General features: G+C 37.5%; 1 protein-coding gene across 1 annotated transcript in view; it reads left to right on the top strand.

Annotated features, from left to right (window-relative positions):
• pign (phosphatidylinositol glycan anchor biosynthesis, class N) overlaps positions 1-21,601 on the top strand; it is a 277,518-nt gene extending 255,917 nt beyond the window's left edge. Inside the window, exon 30 of the transcript XR_012335666.1 lies at positions 21,591-21,601. The gene's annotated coding sequence lies outside the window, so the exon portion shown is untranslated. The remainder of the gene's footprint in view (positions 1-21,590) is intronic.
• The last annotated feature ends 1,198 nt before the right edge of the window (positions 21,602-22,799 follow it).

Here is a 22,799-nt window from a genome sequence, read left to right as displayed (position 1 = left end):
CATAATAGATTAGGCTAACCTGGACTTTATTTTTAAGGTTTATATATATAAGCATTCGCATTCGTCCATCTGTCTCGGACTCTTTCCTCTTTGATAAGAAGCTTAGGCACTGACCCCTCATATTCATATTTGAATATGGCTATTTGTTTTTTAAGGGCTCAATATAATTTTTAAAGAGAGTATTTGTGATCTGTTACATACAGTATATCCTGACTATTTTTAGTTTTTAATTGGTGTTTATCAGTGATTTTAGACTTGAATGCTGGTTGCTTGTGGCATTAAAACTCGAGTTTGCACGAGTTCTTATTTCATGTCAGAAACGACAGAAGTATTTTGACTTAAGTGTTTAAAGTTGACTCAGAACTGAGCTGGCTTTCATTTGCTGGCCCTAGTGTATTTGCATGAATGTCGTGTATATGTTCAATCTCACCCGCCTCCTCCCTCATGCTGCTCATGAATGTGTTCATGTGTATCGTGAGTTTTATAAATAAATATTTTTTCTTGCTGTGATTAGTGTCCAAACATCTGGCACTATTTGGCACTAAATTACACCCCCAGTTTAAAATGAAGGGCAGAGATCACACAGTCCATGAAGCAGGTGTCTGAGAGATCCACAGATATCACATCTCTCCTGGATGGGGGTGGGGGTTCGCTAAGACCCACTCGGGGAAGAGGCGAGGATGGGGGATTGGTAATGTCTAACGTGACATAATGAACACTGAAGATATGAGGAATACAGATGGTAGGAAAAATCAATAGCAAATGCATTGGATTTAGCACAGCGCAGCTCACTGTCATTAAACATAAAGATTTGCTTTGCTGTATGAACAGCATTATTGTGTCCTTAATATTTCAGAATGTCCACATTGGATGAAGACTGGTGTCTTTCTACAGGCGTTGTGTTGGGGGCATTAAACTAAATTTAGGAACTTGTAGATGATTGTAATGGTGATTGTGATTGTAGTGTCTTGACAGTAATGTAGTAATTCAAGTGTTTGCATAATAGTTTAAAATGGCTTTTTGTCTTCATATATACTATAAGTCGCTCCAGAGTATAAGTCGCATTAATCGAAAAACATATATCAAGACGAAAAATATATATAAGTCGTAATGGACTACATATCGCATTTATTTAGAAAATTATTTCACAAAATCCAAGTTGATGAACAGCCATTTAATCTGGAAAGGCAAGTTATTCAACGAAACAATAGCACACAGAACAACAGGCTGAATAGGTGTCCGTACGTTAATGTAACATTATCAGTTATTTATACGATACACAATAGCATACTGAACATACCTGGAAGGCTAAATAGGTTAAATAAACAGAACAAGCCAAAGATCATCAAGATCATCATTCCACATCACTGAATTCATTGAATTACATAAATACAGGAGCAGCATATAGTGGACTCTCGCGGCTGTAGACGGTTATGTTGTCTCTTGGTTCTTATATGTCAAAATTTATTCATACTTACTTACAAGTCGCGCCTGACTATAAGTCGGAGGACCAGCCAAACTGTGAAAAAAAAGTGCAACTTATAGTCCGGAAAATACGGTAGTGTTGGGATGTTACATTTGAAGAGCACAGATGCAAAAGCCGCTAAACGCCAAACATTTGATAATAACATAGACCGAATGCTCCCGGCACGTATTATACGTTCATAAAATACTTTTGGTTTAAATCTGCTTAATCCCAGACTCAGGCCATTCAGAAATACTGGTCTGTTGGCAGAATCCATTAAAGCTCACGTAACACACGCTGTTTCTGCATTTCTGATGTTAATCTGGAGTACCTATAGAGTAGTATTACATCCTTTATATCTCGGAAGAGTCTTTAGTTTAATCAGATTTATAAAATAAATACCGAAACTTTCCGATAACGTACGAAAAAATGAAGAAGGAGGAGTTACTACTGCGGGAGGAGCGAGTACGAGTCATGCAACACTATACAACACTTATAACTTGTGATTCACTACATGTTCGTGTAATTTATATAATAAGCACGCACCTATTTCCCACATAAGACAGAAGTCTTACTTACCGCGTGCAACTCATGTCCCGCTGATTGACGGGTGGGCAGGGTTTTCTGGGGGAAGTGCCCATATAAAGAAGTGATACGTATAGAAAACCCCTGAAAAGTCAGCTGGACCTGTAATCGAAAAAAACTTTCCGAAACTTGTACGAACCCTGGAGAAGTGCATTCGGCACAGAAATACTCTATAACACGCCCAACTGTTTTTTTGACACTTTGCCTACGTTTAGCATGAGGAAACAACTCTATAACTGTGTTAATAAGTCAGAATGCTTGAAATACTATTGACCCCCCCCACCCTTTAAATGCCACAACATTTTTTCAGCAAAAGTCCTCTAAGTGCATGATAAAAGAATTGAATGAATGACCAGTTAAAGAAGGTTTACAGAATATATTTAAGCAATATCGCTCGAGTAGGAGTGTGATATAGCTCTATATCATCACGGCTGTGATTAGGCCAGAGGCACGAGGCCGTAGGCCAGGAATAACTATTGCTTTCCCATTTAATCTTAACGTGATACGAGCACTCGATTATTATTAGACTTTGTTCTGGTCAGTACTATATAAAACTGTTTTTATAAGTGTCAGAGAGATGTTTTTGTATGCTGCTTATAAATATATCAGTGGCGATATCTCATAACATGTTTAATAGTCACGTCACGATTAAATAAATGATCAATGTTCACATTTAAAAGCTGCGGTGCTTACCTGCAGTTCCACGGTGTTTTCGCGTTCTGAGAAGAGAGATAGCTCCAGATAAAAAGTATTGTTTACATCCCTCTTTCCAAGTGTTAATCGTCCACACGATGTGACAAGACATTACTCCCATTAAGTTTAACGTAACATCCAAGAGCGCTGATCTTTGACGGAATAATTACTTCCGATGGGGATTCACAGACTGGTTTACGAGCTAGTGAACTAAGACACACGGAGAGTGTTTAAAAACAGCGCGTCTCTGTGTGTCCGTGCAGTTTTTCCATTCAGAGATGAGCCTGTTTAAAGGACCTCCATTCACTAGGTGGCGGAATGATACGAAAGGTGAAGCGGTTACTGTGCCGTTATCAGTAGAATATTGCACGCCTCTTAGCCAATCAGATTCGAGAACCAGAAAGAACTGATGTATAAATATATATAGAGATGCCACTGCCATTATATTTATATATAATTATATATAGGCCTTTTACTTTTATTCAGAAAGCACAGTGAAGAGTGACTGGAGAGTTTTTTACAAGTAGAGATTTTTGCATGTACTTAGAGGGTTTTGGAGCAAAAGCCAGTAGCTGTGTTTCCATCCAAAGTTGCATATTAAACTTATGTGCATAATTGGAATTTCTCATTAAACATTTATGAATAAAGCATGCGTTTCCATCCAGTGAGCTGAAGTGAGCAAAATCGTCACTTTCTGATAAACTGGCACTAAATATCAGTAAGAAAAGTGTGTTTAATCACCTAAGAGCGAAGACGAAACACTATACCCCTGTTATCTTTCGGATGTGAATTCCTGCTGTTTGAGTTGACAGTCAAGTAAGAGAGTCCTGTAAAGTAATATTACCAAACCATTGAAATAAAAGTCTTTACCTGTTCATTTCAGAACTTTCAAAACCGCATTTTAGATGCAGTGCAATAAGTTCTGTAAGATAGTTGTCACATGACATTTTTGATGCGCATCTAGAGATTCATGTGGTTAAAGTGTTTCCATTGTAGTTCTTGCGCATGTTTTCTTATCGTATAATACATTTATCTGACTCAATTATTCGCATCAGTTTTTTATGCGCATTTTTAGAATTCATGCGCATCTTGGCGTTTCCATCCAGCATTTTTTTTACGCATCACCAAAATGCGCATAAAAAGGTGGATGGAAACATAGCTAGTGACATTTTTTAAATAACAATGAAAGACTAAAGTGACCTTTGTGAAAATAACCTTTTTATTACCATTAAAGTGAAATTACTAAATCTAAACATAAGGGCCTAATAAAAATGCACATTTACACTCTTAGAAAGGATGTGTTAAGTTTTTACACATCATTGTGCGGTAAGCTTTTAACACATTATGTGTAATTTTAACACATTATGTGCCATTTTGTGTTGATTTTGTGTTCAAGTATAACACATGTTGTGTTAAAAGTAACACAAAATGTGTTGTTTCAATAATAACACAGAGATGGGTGGATTCCAGGACGACGCAGTTAGTGTGTTGTCCCAGCATCAACACTAATGTGTTGTTTTTAACACATGCGTTCTAAGAGTGTACAAGAAAACATGTCAGACACACTTTTGCATTTGAATCATGGTAAAATGTGGACAGACCCAACTGCTGGGTTAAACTAACCTAAAATTTGACTCAACGGTGGGAATAAACAATCCAACATTTATTTTTGAAAGTAGTTAATGTACAGATTTACACATGTACTGTAATATAGAGAATTGTATGAGAAAATTACAACTCTGTTAAAGTTATCCAATTAATCATCTAATAGTAATATATACGTTGAAGTAGTTGCTTATAGCTATGTACAAAATACACAAATCGGTTGTAGCTTTAGAGAACGATCACTACACCATTCCTTAATTTTCTCAAAGTGCGTCATTGTTTTTCTAATTCATTTGCCTGCACTGCAAGCATGTTTCACAAACAGTGAAATAATGAAAGCGTTTGGGTGTTCATCACAGACAGGCTCATGTCAGCTTGATTATATTTGCCTCATTTTGATGAATTGAGCCGAATTCATTAGTGCTGTGTGTGTGCAGCCCCGGGTCAGGGCCAGTCATTGCAAACGGTCCCTGTAAGACAGCATGAGTCAAGGAAAGAGAGATGCCACTGCCATTAGTTCAAGGGTTACTGTTAGAAACTTTGCTGGTTCTTAACTTAATAAATCCCGACAGCCTAATCACGAGTCCGTCTTTGTAGGGTTAGCCTCTGCAGATTGTGGCGTTTAAAGAGATCCGGAGGGTCGTAGGATGAGAAGAAGACAGAGGGCAGCGGGGGGGAGAAGGGTGTCACAGGCAAAGACCACGGGGGGAGTCTAAAGCACTTCCATCTCCTGCTATCTCCTGCAGCTTCTGATGGGAGAATATGATAAAGCCCCTGCCAGGATAATAGGCCCCGGCAAATGTCGGGGCCTGTGAAGAACACGGGGCCGGATCAAGTAGCTGAAGCTAACTTCAGGGAGAAAACCGAAAGCCAGGAGCCGGGGCCTGCGGCTCGGCCGCGTAGGGGGCTCAACGAAAGGGCGGGCGTGTGTATGTGACAAAGGCCACGGATGAAGGAGAGAGCCACCTACAAAGCCCAGGCTGTCTGCCAGGATTTGGGTGCCGTGTTGCTGGTAGAGAAGATGCTCCCCTCTGATATCCTGGGGGAGATTATAGCAGGAGCAAGAAGATAAAAGAAATCTATATACATGCAACTCCTCCTATCTTCAGCCGAACGTAGGAGTCACAGGAGAACTTGGATGTATCTTCGGCATGACAGCTCATGTCTCTTTTTCCGTCTCGTTCCGCGGGGTTCTTAATAATGGCCGCTCTCTGACACGGGTCCGTGGCCTCCTCCGTTACAGACTCATTTGTTTCCCACCTCCTAGATGGCTCCGTTAAAATATCTTGTGGGAGTCGCGTTTCGTTTATAAGGTCTATTGATTCAACTCTTGCCACAATCTATTATGCTATTGTCTTGCCTTAAGTGTCTCATCTGTACTATTCATGAACAGTTCACTATATATCAAACTCATGTTTGCTTTAGGACATAATAGATATGTTTTCATGTTCTTATTTATTTCTGATCTGTAGTTTGCGCTCTGAGCGGACAGATTGTAGAGATTAGGTATAAAAAGCAGCACATAGACTGATCAGACCGTACAAGTTCTATATGTTCATGACAAAGTCCAATGAGTAGTTTCTAAACAGCGAAGCTGTACATCTTAAATGTTCAAATGTACCCTGAAAGCTTAAACATATCATCCACACCACCACTAAATATGTGTACATGCACCATGTAATAATTTTCATGGTTTCTTATAATGTATTGAAGGGAAAATTCCACATGGCCATGTTTTCCACAGATGGACTACTCCAGCGCTTGGTCATGTATCATTTTGATGCTATTCCTGAGGTGTCTCTGAAATGTAGATGTTTAAAACCGATGCTGCAGATTGGTCTCTGTTTATTTAATTTACTATGAAACTGCAACCGTTACTTCGCCATAGTTTCTCAGGAATGTTAGTTGAGGTATCCCAGTGGAAAACAGATTGATGGGGAATTTCTCCAGCAATAGCTCATTTAGGGTGCCCCTTATAAAAAATGGCTAAACTTTTGAATCCTCTTTAAAGCAGAAGACAAATATATGCATTTGGTTGTACACTATGCATTAACATCCACATTACTATGTGATGCTAAATACAGTAAGAGCTATTGTCTCATCTTCTCAGTTTCCTTCTTTGTAATTGGCATTGCGAAGGGTTGATGTCAACATAATTCGGGTAAATATTGCTCTCTGTGCTGCATACAACTCAAGTGTTGCAAAGATCTCAGATTACAGCAATGTGTGCTTTTAGTAAGCTTATACAGCCCACGCTTATTTCTCTTTTAATTAATGCTAATGAAATGCTAATGGATCCACTCTTGGTTAATGTTTTGTAATGTGCATGCATGAAATGGCTAATATACAGTACGAAATGATACACTAAATTCATGTTTTGCAACAGATCCTACTCTATTTTCTAACACAGTTTACATAAGCTGCCTTGGCACATTGGGCATGGGATGTTTTGACTGGGGCGAGGTTGTGGTTTAGAGGGATGACCTCGCCCACAGTGCTATGTTTGAAGGCAAGTCTGAAAATCAGGTATGATCAAGGTATTGATTGCCTTGAAGAATCACCTCAGTCAAAATTATTAATGAACAAGGAGCCAAAATCATTAATGAGGACAAAATACTGTGAAATAAACAGCGTATGACCTCCCCCAGGCATTATTAATTGATTTTTGGGAAGGAACATAGAGAAAATGCAATGATGGCAGGGAAAGTAAAGCACGGTAACATTAATGATGAATCTGACAAAATCAGCTTTGACTTGCACTTTAAAAATGCTGGGCTATTTTCAACCCAGTGCTAGGTAAAAAAAAGGAACACACTTAACCCGTTGGGTTGTAGTTTAACATATGCTCGGTTGTTTCAACCTAAAATGCTGGGTGATTTTAACCCATTGTTGGGTCAAATATAAATATTGTCTCGGCTTATTTAAATGCGGGTCGAATGACCTCTGATAGCCAGTGTTGACATTTGGAATCACCTAAACAAACACGCCCCTACCCCAATAGAATCTGGACCTTCTTTTGATAGACCCGCCCCACACATACACAACCCAGGCAATGATGCCGGTTAGTAGACACATCCCTTACTGCTGATTGGCTACGAGAGTGTTTTGATACTCAGTCCGACTCCCTTTTCCAAAGTGTTTTTTAAAAATCATGCACCCTGCCTTTAACCCAATGGCTGGGTTTGTCCCTTTTTGACCCAATTCTGCAAAATCGACCTTTCTGTGATTCCAATGCTCAGTGGTAGAGGAGTGCATTCGCTTAGAATTAAAGCATCTGCCAAAAAGCATAAATATAACATACTGTACTTTTATATTCAGTAAAAACTGCTGGTTTGAAACAACACGAGGGTGAGCAAACATAGACACCATTGTTTTATTTTTGGGTGAACTGTTCCTTTAAGGGACAAGCAGATTCAATATATCAGTGGCTCAGTAGTGACCCTTTGCTGCTTCAGCGTGAGCTCCATGCTGAGATCATGGCCTTTAAGGTTCCTGTACAGTGTCAGTCCACCCTTCATTAGCCCTCTCTCTCTTTCTCTCTCCTCCATCTTTGATCTCTTCATGCTTGTTCACTTCTACATCTGATGGAGGGAATTAGAGATAGAGAGATTCTGGCCGTTCCGCATGGACCTTGACACAGTAGAGCCGAGTGATGAGAGAGGAATGAAAGAGATAGGGAGAGAGAGAGAGAGAGAGAGAGATCACCAAGTATCTTAATCCTCACTGTTTCCCTATCTCTTACCAGCATTTGCCGTAAAATTCATAGGACTTGTGTTAGTCCAGAAAATAGCCGCACACGTTGACCACAAAGCATCCACAGTTTCTATGCCACCTATCTGTATATTACCTACAAAACTAAAATTGGCTTTAAAGGGACATTCCACTTTTTTTTTAAATATACTAATTTTCCAACTCCCCTGGAGTTAAACATTTGATTCTTACCGTTTTGGAATCCATTCAGCCGATCTTCGGGTCTGGTGGTACCACTTTTAGCATAGCTTAGTATAATCCATTGAATCTGATTAGACCATTAGCATTGCGCTAAAAAAATAACCCAAGAGTTTCGATATTTTTCCTATTTAAAACTTGACTCTTCTGTAGTTACATCGTGTACTAAGACCGACGAAAATTAAAAGTTGTGATTTCCTAGGCAGATATGGCTAGGAACTATACTCTCATTCTGGCGTAATAATCAAAGACTTTGCTGCCGTAACATGGCTACAGCAGGTGTAGTGATATTACGCAGTCCCCTGCTATTGAAAGTAACCAAGGGGACTATTTTCGGGCAGTGTGTAATATCACTACACCTGCTACACCTTAGCTCGATGCTAATGGTCTAATCAGATTCAATGGATTATGCTAAGCTATGCTAAAAGTGGTAGCGCCAGACCCGTGGATCAGCTGAATGGATTCCTAAACCGTAAGATACAAATGTTTAATTGTAGGGGAGCTGGAAAATGAGCATATTTTCAAAAAAAGTGGAGTGTACCTTTAATAATTTAATAAGCACTAATCTGATTGGTTGCTTTCTCCTTTCTAGTGCAAGTAAAGGCACCTAGTTTTTTTGTGTTTTTGATAGCCATGCATTTTTATAATAAAGGTGCTCAACAGTTTTTTTTACAGCGATGGCACACAGAAGAACCATTTTGGTTCATTTTGTTCAAAGCAGAATCAGTTGAAATGGGGTCTGATAATAAAGCCTGTAAAGTTTGATGAATGTGATGTTTCATTTCATCACCTTTCCATAGCTTGACTGAATATCACGACCCTGTCATAAGCTCCCTAATGCTTGAATTTCCATACATAGGAACGCCATAGCATTACCATGGCCACTTCGTCCTCACACCCCAAACGGCTCAGGGCCATTTTTCTTGGTTTCCCGGCCAGACGCGCTGCATAATCAAAATAATTCAGCAAATAATATGGCAATGGGCAGAGAAGCACTCTGCCTTATTTTAATGCATATCAATTTGATGGCTCAGAATAGTTGCTGCATATGGCAATGTGAATAGAGATGTTTATGCCGAATAAGCTATTTTCATTTATGTGATTTTTTGTTACTTCATGCCAGTAGCGGTTTGTGTGTGTGTGTTTGTGTTCCCACTGGGTTACACTGTGTTATTGCTGCACCATCACACTCAATCACACTTTCATCTTTAGTTTAAACACAATCACAACTTAAGTTTTTACCCATTGGCAGGGCCTGTAGCTGTTTGCATTCACGCAGCTCAAACTACCGTCACCGACCATGTGCCGATTTGGTCTGCCTGGGTGTGTGCTTGTCAAAAGTGTTTGCTAACAGCATGATTTGCAGTGTTAATTTCATTTACACCGGTCCTTGCGTCTCATTTCGTTGCTCAGAAATAAAATGTACATACACTACATATATCACATATTGAAGCAGCTTGGCAACGAAGCAGCTTGGATATTTGGGTTAACATCCTCAGGAGATCGGTCCAGATATTCCCGATAAGGCAAATAACCGTGGATCAAGTCCGACCCGGCTGGCACGTTTTTTAAACGTAGCATGCTGCATAAATATTTCACTGATTTGTTTATTTATTTACTTGGGTCGTTTTATTAGAAGGAATTTTTCTTGGAAATGCCACAGCTAATTTCCTGGCGTGGGGAGCGAGATCCAGAGGCCCAGGCAGAGTTATGGCATACACAGCGCATTTGTGTGATGGGAGCCAACACATTAAACTCGAGAGCGAGAGAAACCAGCTCAGACAGAGAGAGAGAGAGAGAGAGAGAGAGAGAGAGAGAGAGAGAGAGAGACAGTAGCTGTGCATCTCTGAAGAGGAAATACCTTTTCCCTCTTTCATTTGACTTGCTAGCCTGCAGCTGTTTTAAGCATGACACAGGCGGTGTATCCGAGGATGAGATATGCTCCACATTAAACATACAAATGAGCAGCAGACGCCGTAGCCCCAACCCATCATCGTCTACATCCAGTATCTGATGCGAAATTAAAGCAGATACATATATCGAAAACAACGCTACAGCATTAGTTTTTACAATTTTCTTTGGCTTTTGCTTTCGCCTGTGTGCGTGTTGAATACATATTCGTTTACTTTTTCATATGTCAGACAAAAAACACTTCAGCGACGTCAAAAAACACAATGATCACAGGCTTTCCGTTTTGTTCTTTTTATTCACTTTTCTTCCTTTGTGAAAGATTTTTTTTATTGTTGGCAAACATAATGTCATCTTTCTGCAAAACACAGCATCACGTTTTTGTATCTGTCATATATCTTAAAAGCGTGATCGTATTTTTACAGCTTGCTCTCTTTTGTATTCTAAAACAGAAGTCAATAGGTAGCATTCCGGGGGAGCGTGTTTGTCAATTTGCCATCATACTTATTTGGCTTCACGTTTGATGTGGAGATAGATGTGTCTTCACGAATTTGCCTGCAGTTCCCTACAGTACAGCAAAGCAGAGACTTATAGAAACTGATGGGAACACATGCACACATAGTTTATATACTGTAGTCTTTTTTTTTTTGCAAAAAAATGTAAAAGCATTTGATGCTGCTAAAGTGGGATGTAGAAGATTGTGATCTGGTCAAATATCCAATTGATAAGCAAATGGGCAGAAGATGTACAGTATGTGTATGTGTGTGTCCCTGTAACAGTTAGGTATTTCTTAAGAAATATAAAATAGACAGAAATGAGACTAGAGAATGAGGACATTTTTAACATTGAGTAAAATATAAAATTAATACAATTAATATAGATAGTATAGCTCAGTTAAAAGGATAGTTTAGTCAGAGCCGATGGTGTAGTGGACAGTGCTCGGACATATGGTGCAGATGCACTTCCGGCGACCCGAGTTCGAATCCCGGCTCGAGGTCCTTTGCCGATCCCATGCCCCTTTCTCCACCCATGTACTTTCCTTTCGTCGGTCATCATTTCATCATTTCTGTCATTCTCTGTGTTCATCAGAACAAAGAAATTTATACAGGTTGGTAACAACATAAAAGTGAGTAAATGATGACATAAGTTTCATTTTTGGGTTAACTAATGTTTTTCATTTTTTTCTAGGGATTTAATGAGAAATGTAGATTTAAATATATTGTGTATTTTGTTGTACAATTAGTTTTGAGGCAATCTGAGTGCAATATGGGGATTGCTGTAAGCTGAAATCTCATTTTTATCTTGAAGTATTTTTGAATACCTCTGTTGCATTTTTTATTTCTTTTATATCGTAGGCATTTACATGCACCATCAAAAAAGCATAACATCACATTGGAATTATGTTTGTAAAAAATTTTATACACAAAATATATGCAACTTATATTTCCAATAGTAAATCTTCCACTGGTATAAAAGTCATTAGAAGGTGCGTGAATTTCTACAGATTTGTTCGCTAAATAGTATACACAGAAGGTACAAAGTTGTCACTGGGATGGTACCTTTTAAAAAAATACACTTTTGTACATAAAAGGTGCATTTTGGTACCTCAAACGTGCACACTGGTACCTTAAAGGTACATATCTGTACCAAAATGGTACATATTACCTTTTAAAGGGGTACTGTACCAGTGACAACTTATGTAACTTTCTGACTACTAACCCATAGTTTCAACACAAACAGTATAATTATGACATCATTGTTCATTTTTACATTCTAAAAGTTTGGCAAAAAAGTGAAAAATGCTGCCATTCTGTTTTACCATAGTGCCTCACAAAACCATAGTGAGAAAAACAAACAACCCACCCCTGCTTAAAAGCATAACATTTTCAAAACGGCAATGTTTATGTCATAGAAGATGAAGAACAGACAAATTTCGAAATTCTGCAACCCTTTGTATCTTTAGCTGTGGTGCCTGGATCTGTTTTTCAGATAAAGGTTATTATTCTATAATATCAGCTGTTGGCATCCATAGCTTGCTCTCATTTTAGGTGATTTGTAAAACAACACTTTGCTTGATACACAATCCAGATCAAGGCATGTATGTCTCTGAGGAATATATATTTTTCAGAATACAGCCAGCTGAAATTGTGCTTTTCTCATTGATCTGAGAACTTCTGAATTATGAAAAACATAATTCTAAATATACTTTTAACTTGTGCCTATACTTGTACCTGTCAAGATTCAGAAAGTTGAAGTGTGAGGAGAGGAATGGTATTTACATTACTTCCTTTAAAAATGAGCATTCTGTCAATGGACTTAAATAATGTTATTCCAAAGCTGTATGATTTTCTTTCTTTCACTGAAAATGGATGAATGTCCAACAGAATTTCCATGCAACAACAATGGGTGATGCTTTTAATGGCAAGGCTTTTTTAAACCGTATGCACAGTATGTAGTCTCTATGTAATATGAACAAACCAATATTTAAGTCTTTATTCAAAAATGTCTTTAAATGCCTGTTTGAGGCAAGTTGCAACCTGCAAAAATCCAGATACTATTTCATAGATGAAAACTAAAGTGTCTACTTTTCTCTATAAATGCTGGGTTGTTTTCTACTTATTGTTGGATTGAATGTGGACAAACCCAACCTTTGAGTTTAAAGGTCACCTAATAAAAGAAATTCACTTTTATATGTTGTTTGAACAATTGTGTCGCCTGTGTGTGTACACAACCACCCAACAATGATAAAAAATCATCTGACTTCTTTGTTTTAAATCAGTCTTAAGCCTCAACAGTCTCATTAGACAAGCTGTGGGTGTTTTCTGTGCAAAATGACATCACTTTGCGCAGGCCCCACCCACAAGTATCCAAAGACCACAGTTAGGTCATTATTTCAATTTAAAATCTTCTTTAAATAATTCATTATGAACAATCATGTAAGGCCTTATTAAAAATTATGTAAGTTTTTGGTATAGATACCAGTAAACGGTGAGGGAGGCTGCAACTTATTTGCATTTAAAGAGATACGTATAAATTAGATGAATGTTGATTTATAAAAATAAACACCACAGTCTTAAATCATATTTTCATTGTGTCTTTGCTGCGTGTTGGTTGGGAACTACGCTCTGTATCAGCCACACTTGATTCTGAAGAACTACTTTGTTTGGCGGAAGAGTAATATTTGTACTAATATATTTACAACTTATTTCCGTTTTATTTTATGAAATCCTGCTATGCATATGAAGTAACCATTTTATAAAAGCAATAAGCCCCGCAAAGCAGTGGGATTACAGTGCATTCTATAACAGCTAAGGGGGTTTTAGGCACTCTGCGAGCTGTTATAAAATGCACTGGTAACCCACTGCTTCTTGAGGCTTTTTGCTTTATTAGGTGACGTTAAAAAAAATCTATGCTGGGTTGTTTTAATCATAATGCTAGGTGAACTTAAGCCATTCTTGGCTCAAATATAGACAGTTCTAGGTTAATTTAAACCAACTGTTGGGTTTGTCCAAATTTTACTTAACCATGGTTTAAAGAACCCAGCATTTATTAAAGTGCACTTCTTTCTTTCTGTGGTCATGTTTGTCTAACTTTTTCAGTACCACATCAAACAACTTGTCACATTTAGATGTGCCATCATAACATATAGCAATATAGACCAAATTAATGAGCTGTCCCTTTAAGATGCAACCTAGTTTATTTACTTTCCAGTCACAAAGATGTCGACAATCCTGTTCTGATCTACTTCAGACTTTACCGCCAGCGAATGCTGTAAGGTTCAGTAATTCCCTATCCATTCCCCGCCTGCACATTTACAAGCGAACACAACCTGATCTCAGTATAAATCTCACCTCCACCAAAAAAACTCAATCCCCGGCCAAAGATGATATCATATTCATGCATGGCGGGGTGCAGCTCCAATCATTAATCTCCGTCCAACGTGTGAGAAATCCTAAAGACGAATAACCGGACAGAGAGCGTGTTGTGACCCCTGCGCTAGAACAATGGACCCTCATGTGCTTTGTAGCTTAGCAGACGGTTCTGTATTTCTGTTTGGAAGCAATAGCTACTGTCTATATAATATTTAAGGCCTATTCATGGAGTAACTGGCAAAGAATAAAAGAGCTTCCGCTGTTAGCATCTGCAAGAGAAGGATGTGCGCCTCTGCCTACTCCTCCTCTCCTGCCTCTGTGCAAATAGCACAACATAGGAGACAGTTGTTTCTGGCTGCCCCTATGCCTGTCATGGCTGTCAAGAGAAATCCCATGAATTATGACTCTTCCAGATGTAAGAGATTTCTAAGTTGCCTTGAACAGCCTGTGGTTTGTGGTGAGAGACAGACAGAGGGAAAGAGAGAGAGAGTCCATACGGTCTCATTTGAATTGCTTATGGTCCAGGTTTTTTCCTTTTTCTTTTAACTCTGTGATTTTTATTTTATTTCATTCTTTTCTTTGTGTCTGTTAAACAAATCTTCCATTTTGCACCACTTAAGCAAAGATGAAATGAGCAATCCAGTTCAAAGGGAAGGGGAAAAACATAATCATATAATATTACTTTATATTGTTTCCTAAAATTCTTTTATGACTAAAGGATGTTTTTTCTTTTATGGATTTAGTTGGAAATGTTTGTTTGAAAAATATACAAGCTTTATATAAACATGAGACATTTTTAACATTATTGCATTACACTAACAGACATTTAGCTGTTACTGTACAGTTTACAGTGTAGTTGTTTTCGTTTCATTTTGTTCATTAATCGATTGATCCATCTATTCATTAATTCATTTTTTTCTTAATTTATTTTTACTATATAGACACACACCATTTGCTGTATTTGTTTTCCCTTTTTGTTTCTTTTTGTCAATCCATCCATTTCTTCATTCATTTATAACGTACAATATTAACACACACAGTTTACAGTATAGTTGTTTGTCTTTTATTTTTAATTTTTTTATCCATCCATCAATTCATTTTTTATGTTTTAACACAAACACTTTACAGTATAGTTGTTTGTCTTAATTATTAAATGGATGGATGAATGAATGAATGAATGAATGTAAACAAACAAGGTAAAATTACCATATTGTCTATCCATCCATCCATCCTTTTTATCGTATTAACACACAGTTTACAGTTGTTTTGTCTTTGTTTCTTTCCATTTATTCATTAATCGTTCATTCATTCGTCAATCCATTCATTTTTTATTAATGTAATAACAAGCACAGTTTACAGTAGTTGTTTTGTCTTTTTGTTTCTTTTCCTTCATTCGTTCATCCATCCATTCCTTCATTCATTGTTAATGTATGATCACACATAGTTTACAATACAATATAATTGTTTTGTCTTTTTGTTTCTTTTAATCCATCCATCCATTCATCCATCTATCCATAATTTTTTTTATGTATTAATACACACAGCTTATAGTGAAGATGATCTTTTAATTTCTTTTCATTCATTCATTGATCTTTTCATCCATTCATTTATCCATCCATCTTTCTTTAATGTATTTACACGCACAGTTTACGTTATACTTGTTTCATCTTTTTTGTTTCATTTATTTGTTTGTTTATTTGTCCATCTCTCCATTCCTTAATTCAATGTTTACGTATTAGCACACACAGTTTACAATATAGTTGTTTTGTCTTTTTAGGGCCCGAGCACACCGGGGTGTGAGGACCCTATTGTTCTTTAAGGAGTTATTATTATTATTTTTGTTTCTTGTCATTGATTTGTTTGTTCATTTAACCATCCATCCATTCCTTCATTCAATGTCAAAGGTCCTGTTCTTTTTGAAGCTTTGATTGTGTTTACAGTGCGCAATATAACATGTCTTCATGTTTCACGTGTAAAAAAAACCACGGTATTTTTGACACAATTTACTTATCTCTATAGCGCTGTTTTCACTGTCCTCAAAACAGTCTGATGTCTTCCTCTTTCTATGAAGTCCCTCCTTCAGAAATACGTATTGAGTTTTGATTGGGTAGTTTGTTTAATGTGTTGTGATTCGATAGCAGCTTAGCTTGCCGTTAGCTTAGCTGGCGACTGACGTATTCCTGTGGGCGGAGTTTAGTCAAAAAACTGTTCTACTGACGACATTAAAGCAGGAAATAGAGGGCTGTAGTCCAAACTGGCTGTTCGCTGTAGGCTTTGATAGGCAAATTCTGTTTTGCCTGGAAGTGAACTTTGAGCTTTATCATTTTACAGGTATTATTTATGCTATTATAGAAATATTACACACTAACTAAGGTTTAAAAAATAAGATCAGAAAGAATGTGACCTTTAATGTAATAAGACGCAGGTTTTACAATATACAGTACTTGTTTGATCTTTTGCTTCTTTTTATTAATTCTTTCATTTTTAATGTATTAACACACCCTTGCTTAGTAAAAAAGAATGCACTGTCTTTGAACATATATAAGCAGTGTTATAGTAAATACATAGTAGAGGCATTAGAAAAAACAGAAAATTATAAAATACATACATACTGTTAATATTACTTACATGTACAGTGGCGGCCGGTGACTTATTTTTTCAAGGGAGCTCGATGCGAAGTTCGTCAAAACCTGTATGTAGCCCATCATGTGTGTGGTTCCTTTTTTTAAAATATGTGTTCTACACGTCGAGAGATCCTGTGTGCATCACGTGTCTTGTCAAAATAAGTGCCTGCTGCAGACGCGTCTAAAGGGTTTATGATAAAAGAGACGCTCGCGTTTGCCAGATACTCGCATAATGTCATGCGTAATCAGAGTTTAGTGTTAAGTTAGTGTCTTGTGTGTATTTTGTGAACGTGAGCGTCTCTTTTATCATAAATGGTTTTGAAGCGTGTGCAGCAGGCACTTATTTTGACAATACACGTGATGCACATGGTTCACATGACGCAACAAACACATATTTTGAAAACGCAAGCAACACACATGACACTGCGAACACTTATTTTGAAAATGCACCCCTCGGATGAGCAGTCACGAGCCGCCACTGATGACTTACAACCTTAGCATTTAGTTAGAGATGCACAGAAAGACATTGAGACATGACTGTTTATTTGAAGTTATTTAAGCATTAGCTTCACCAATGTATCATAAAAAAAAAAAAAAACTATAATCTTATCTAACTCTTGTTGGAAAATCTTCTGTCTGGATAGGTTTTCCTCTCTCTCTGCTCTTAAATGCTAATGCAATTTGCCATCACTAAAACATTCACCGTAATTGCTGATTGCTCTGCTCAGAGCTGAATGCACATATTAGATATGCTTCAACTTTTCCTCTTCCTCTCTCTCACACACACACACACACACTTTGATCATCGTAACCTTCTCAAGCACCTGGACATTATTATTATTTCTCATGCCAGCTGTCACACAAGTCATTGCTGTTCGTCCTGACTGGATCTGCCTTAAACACTCTTAATGATGGGCTTAGCGTTGGGATCTCCCGTCCTTACCGTGCACCCATCAGAGAGCCCTGCATGAAAATGAAATGACCTAAATGAGCTTAGTTATGGCCTGGATGTTTCTGCATGCCTATTTGAACATCTGCTAGTGATTCCAGTGGATTCTTCTGATCAGGGGTCAGGGGGAGAGAACCTGAGGTATAATTGTTTTAATTCGGCAGTAACTTTACTGCATTGAGTGTTTATGTGTGTTTGGTTTCAGGGGTTGACCCCCTCAGTGCGGCTTTACTTTTAATGCAGGCTCCTTTTAAATGTCCAGACTGAGGAACCCAGAAGCTCTGTTACAAATCTCAGTGAGCTGCTAAGCTACGTAGACAACTATATGTGACCCAGTCTGTGAATTATGAGATTAGGAGCCTCAAAATTTAATTTCAATCACCCATTTCACTTTCATTTCAATCTTTGGCATGGCCTTACTCCGTTAATATTAAAGACATCACCTTTATATTTTCACAGAATTATCTTTACATTATGTATTTTTTGTAGAAAACAGTAAATCTTGACTTTACCCAAGTTTTCATAAGCAGGGTCACATACTTTTCTCAAGCTATAGGTAGGATTTAAAAAATTGTGGACTATTTAATAATAATTAGAAGATTTCAAACAGTCACACAGACAGTGAATTTTACACAAATAGTGGTCTTTATAAGAAACATTGGGTCTTATTCACTAATAATTGCGTGTTTTTTGTATTTATATGCACAATTGAACTTCTGACAAAAACTTTCCGCCTAATTCACAACATCTGCGTACCCACATGAGTTTGTTCTTATACTTGTTCTTACGTTAGTGAATTTGGAGTGTTCTACAATGAGGGGCCGCGTGCACAAGGTTAGTAATTTGCATAAAACACGCCCAAACCAGCTCCATATAAGGGCTTTCCACAGCACAGTGCTGGTCCAGAGACAATTTTAGAGCAGTTTGTCATAGAACCAAAGAGCTCGAAAAGATATCCATGATCATATATATTATCGGTAAAGCTTTGCAATTTTTATTTGGGATAATTGGGAGCTGTCCACCGACCGGAGTAACATTAAATAAGTATTGGATGCGCTAACAAATATGACATATTAATTAACATCTGTATATAAAATAAAACAGACAGGAGATCAAGTGACTGACGGTTGCTGGACTTCTCATTACATTTACATGAGATTTACATTAGGCATTAAGAAGACGCTTTCATTTAGAGATTTAAAAAGTGAAGAAAGCGTGAAGATTTGTCATTACGTGCATCTTTTTTATATGTGTTGAAAAAAGAAGTTGGCTATAATAATGTATAATATAATGTATATAATAATAATATAGATCATGTTTAATAATATATAATACAGATAGTATTATAAATATAATCATGTTTATTATCATACAGATTATAATTATAACCTAGTATTTGATTATAGCGTACGTGATTATTGCGTACGAGTGGTTTTAGGTTTTCTTGAATTTTTGCGTACATTTAGAAAACAAAAGTTTGTGTTGAATTACGATTTGTTCGTGAAAACATCCGTATGCAGATCGCACGCACAAATTTGTAGATCCAAGCATTTTAGTAGAGTGAACACAATAATAAATGTATACAATATTAGTAATATAATTATTACTATAATAAAATAAAATAAAATAATTTATTAATTAATTAGATTACAACATCCCTGTAGCTCAGTTGGGTTCGATTCCAGGGAATGCACTGATAAAATGTTCACCTTGCATGCAATGTAAATCGCTTTGAATAAAAGCGTCTGCCAAAGGCATAAATGTAATCTGGATTGAAAAATTTTTATGCATCTTGCAGTGAATTCTGAGATTATTTTATTAGAGAGGGCAACATGCAGAATTACTATAAAACAAGTTATCTTCGAAGGCAATGTTTTTATGTTTTTGAAAGCAGTGATTATAGGTTTACATGCACATGCATTTTTTTCTGAGAGTGTGGGGTAAAATAATGGACATGTTTCATCTGATCAGAGCGTTATGTACAGGTGCCACTTCACTGTCAGAAAAGATGGTCAACATATGTACCCTAGCTGTCACTGGGGCTGTACCCTTTCAAAATATACACCTAAAAAGTTCATAATAATACCTCAGAGGTACATATTGGTACCAAATGTGTACACTGTAAAAAAAATTCGTAGAAATTAAAGTGTTATTGCAGCTGGGTTGCCGGTAATTTACCGTGGATTTAAATTAATTTTATTTACTGGCAAGAGTTTGTTCAAAGTTAAATAAATTTGAAATATTAACAAGTCTTTATCTTTACAGAATAAAACTATATAAAAACAGCCTCATGCAAAGCATTCTGGGAACCAGAAATCATCATCAACCTTTTTCTGATTTTTGCTTCAGATTTTGTTTCCCAGAACGTTTTGCTTGATGCTGTTTTTTTTGTTTTACTCTGTAAAGAAGACAAAGACTTGTAAATGTTAAATGTTCATTTAACTTTGAACAAAATGTTGCCAGTAAATAACATAAATTTAAATCTACGGTAATTTACCGCCAACCCAGTTGCAATTTCTATGGATTTTTTTCACAGTGTATCTGTAAGTGTTCTGCCCCAGTGTCAGCTGGGGTACATATTTTGAAAAATTTTTCTTACAGTTTAGTTATAGGCCACTTCCATATCTCTAGTTCTGTCATTAGTTTGTTTTTGTTCAATTCCGCTGATAAGAACCTGCAGGTTTCTGTACATTTCTTCTGAAGTGTTTAATATATTCATCAGCAACATATCCCAAAGCTGTGAAAGTAAATCTCTTTGTTCTGTGTGAATTAAAGAAGCATCCATGCACAGCCCTGTTCCACTGGAGCTCAAAATCTGGCGTGCCCTTGAAAAACTCAAGTAAATCAGCAGGATTGTGCAGTGGTTCAGCTGAGGAAATGATTCTGATGCTTAGAAATTCAGATCCATTAGCATTCCAATGGAGATGGCATTAAGTTTAAGACACAATCTGCTCTGCAGTTAAGTTAAAACAGAAACCCTGAACTGGAAAAACAGACAGTTTTGTGTTGCATTAGTGGCACCAGCAGACAGCTCACGCTCTTCCTCTGGTCTTTCCTTTAGACACAGCTGCGCTTTCTCTACGTCAATGACAAAAAAAATACCTGAAATTTTGGGATTTACAAGGTGACACAAATGACATCGTATTACAGCTTTAGCACATGTTTTTGTATTATTACAGACTTCCTAAGTGGACTCTTGGGAAATGTATTAAGTAATAGGAGAAATATACTGTCTGCTTGTGAGATGTCTTATATAGGCCTATATAATGTGAGGTATCTTTTTTTGAGACCCTGTCTGTGAAATCAAGGCTCTAATTATGAGTTCAAGCGCATTAAAGTTTGATTTTAATCATTGATTTTACATAGATTTTAACTTTACATAAATAAAATTTTAATAAAAATATCAAGGTTATATTGTCACACAATGCATTATGTAGGTTAATTTTATGAAAAATACCACAGACTAGGTCACCATTTTCAAAATTTGATATAAACTTTTATATTATTGATATCAGATTGTTTTTTCTTACACACATTGTTTATGGTCTCCTGATGGTCTTGCTTGTTTCTTTCTTCTTAACTGTGCTTTCATTATTCTACCTTTAATTACAGTCTTGTATAATGAGAGATTGACTTTATGGCAACACTTAAGGTTTTCTTTGAACTATTTTCCCCCATTGGATCGTGTTACTCTGGGTTTTTTCGCTCTGTTAATGAGTCTGAACACAATTAGCCCACCATTTTGACATCTCAATTGCTGCTATTTGATCCTGGAGATCGGGTTACCACACAGACACAGCACTTAGCTTGATCTTATAGATTATTGCACCCGGGTGGTGCTTGCCTTAAATATAGGCTAACAAACAGGTTGTGAATTAGTGTATCTTCAGTCTCCTTATTTATTGTTTGGTGTTTTTTGGGACTGTATCCAAACTGCTGAGAGTTTGCCTATATGGCCTAAACGTATGTACTGTTTTTGTTTTGGAGAAGTTATGTTAGGGCTTAACAAATGTATAAGACCATGGGCTCTATTTTAACGATCTGAAACGCAAGTGCGAAGCGCAACGCGCAAGTGAGTTTGTGGGCGGATCTTGGGCGCTGTTGCTATTTTCCCGGCCGGTGAGAAATAACTCTTGCGCCGGGCGCAAATCAATAAGGGGTTGGTCTGAAGTAGGTTCATTATTCATAGGTGTGGTTTGGGCGTAACGTCAAATAAACCAATCAGAACGCTAGCCAACATTCCCTTTAAACGCAAGGGCGCAAGTTCCATGGCAGGTTGCTATTATTATGACGGATTTACCAGGCGCACGCCAGGAGCGGTTCACAGCCGAGGAGACCGACGTCCTTGTACGGGGGAATCCCACGCTTGCCAGCATAAATCGGGCACGCCGTGTAACGGGAGGTGGATCTGCCTCAGGACTTGACGCCAGCAGAGGACATCGCTGCGTCCACCCTCACCGCTGAAAGGGTTTGGGGGCTTTGAAATCGGACCCAAGAAACGCAAGCAAGGTCCAACCCCAAAGTACTCTTACAAATCAAGTTCATATACATTAAGGTTTCTTATGAAAACATTTTAACTATTATTTACATAAAATAAACGTAATACAGCCACACAACAAAGTTATGAAAATATTTTAATCGTTATTTGCATGAGAATAAATAAAAACTATCACCACAATGCTCACCACTATGATTCCCCTTATCTCGTGTATTAATATTTTTAAGTGTAACAATTTATGATTTGCAAAAATAACTGTTGCATCTGTGTAGATTAGATAAGCAAAGTGTATGCGCGTTGTGCACGCTATACATTATGGTCAAGCATGCGCCCTTAAAATAGCATAATGAACCACGCGCAACGCGCCACTGACTTTAGACTAGTTTTTTTTGGTTAGTAGCGCAATTGTTTTTTGAAACTGCAAAATAGCATAAGAGATGGTTTGCGCCGCAACACGCCTCCTTTTTGCGCTGAACCGCCCAGGGAGCGCAAGTTCATTCCCTAGTTTGCTAACGTGCATCTGTGGAGGGAAAAACCCCGCTGTGCGCCGGCGCAAAATACGAATGATACATGCGTCACTGACAAAGTCAATTGCGCTGGGTGCAAGATAGGGCCCTATATGTTAAATTTATAAAGACCATCTATCATCGCA

The sequence above is a fragment of the Paramisgurnus dabryanus genome, chromosome 22, assembly GCF_030506205.2.
Source record: "Paramisgurnus dabryanus chromosome 22, PD_genome_1.1, whole genome shotgun sequence".
Taxonomy (NCBI): domain Eukaryota; kingdom Metazoa; phylum Chordata; class Actinopteri; order Cypriniformes; family Cobitidae; genus Paramisgurnus; species Paramisgurnus dabryanus.
This window is presented reverse-complemented; position numbering and strand designations above follow the sequence as displayed.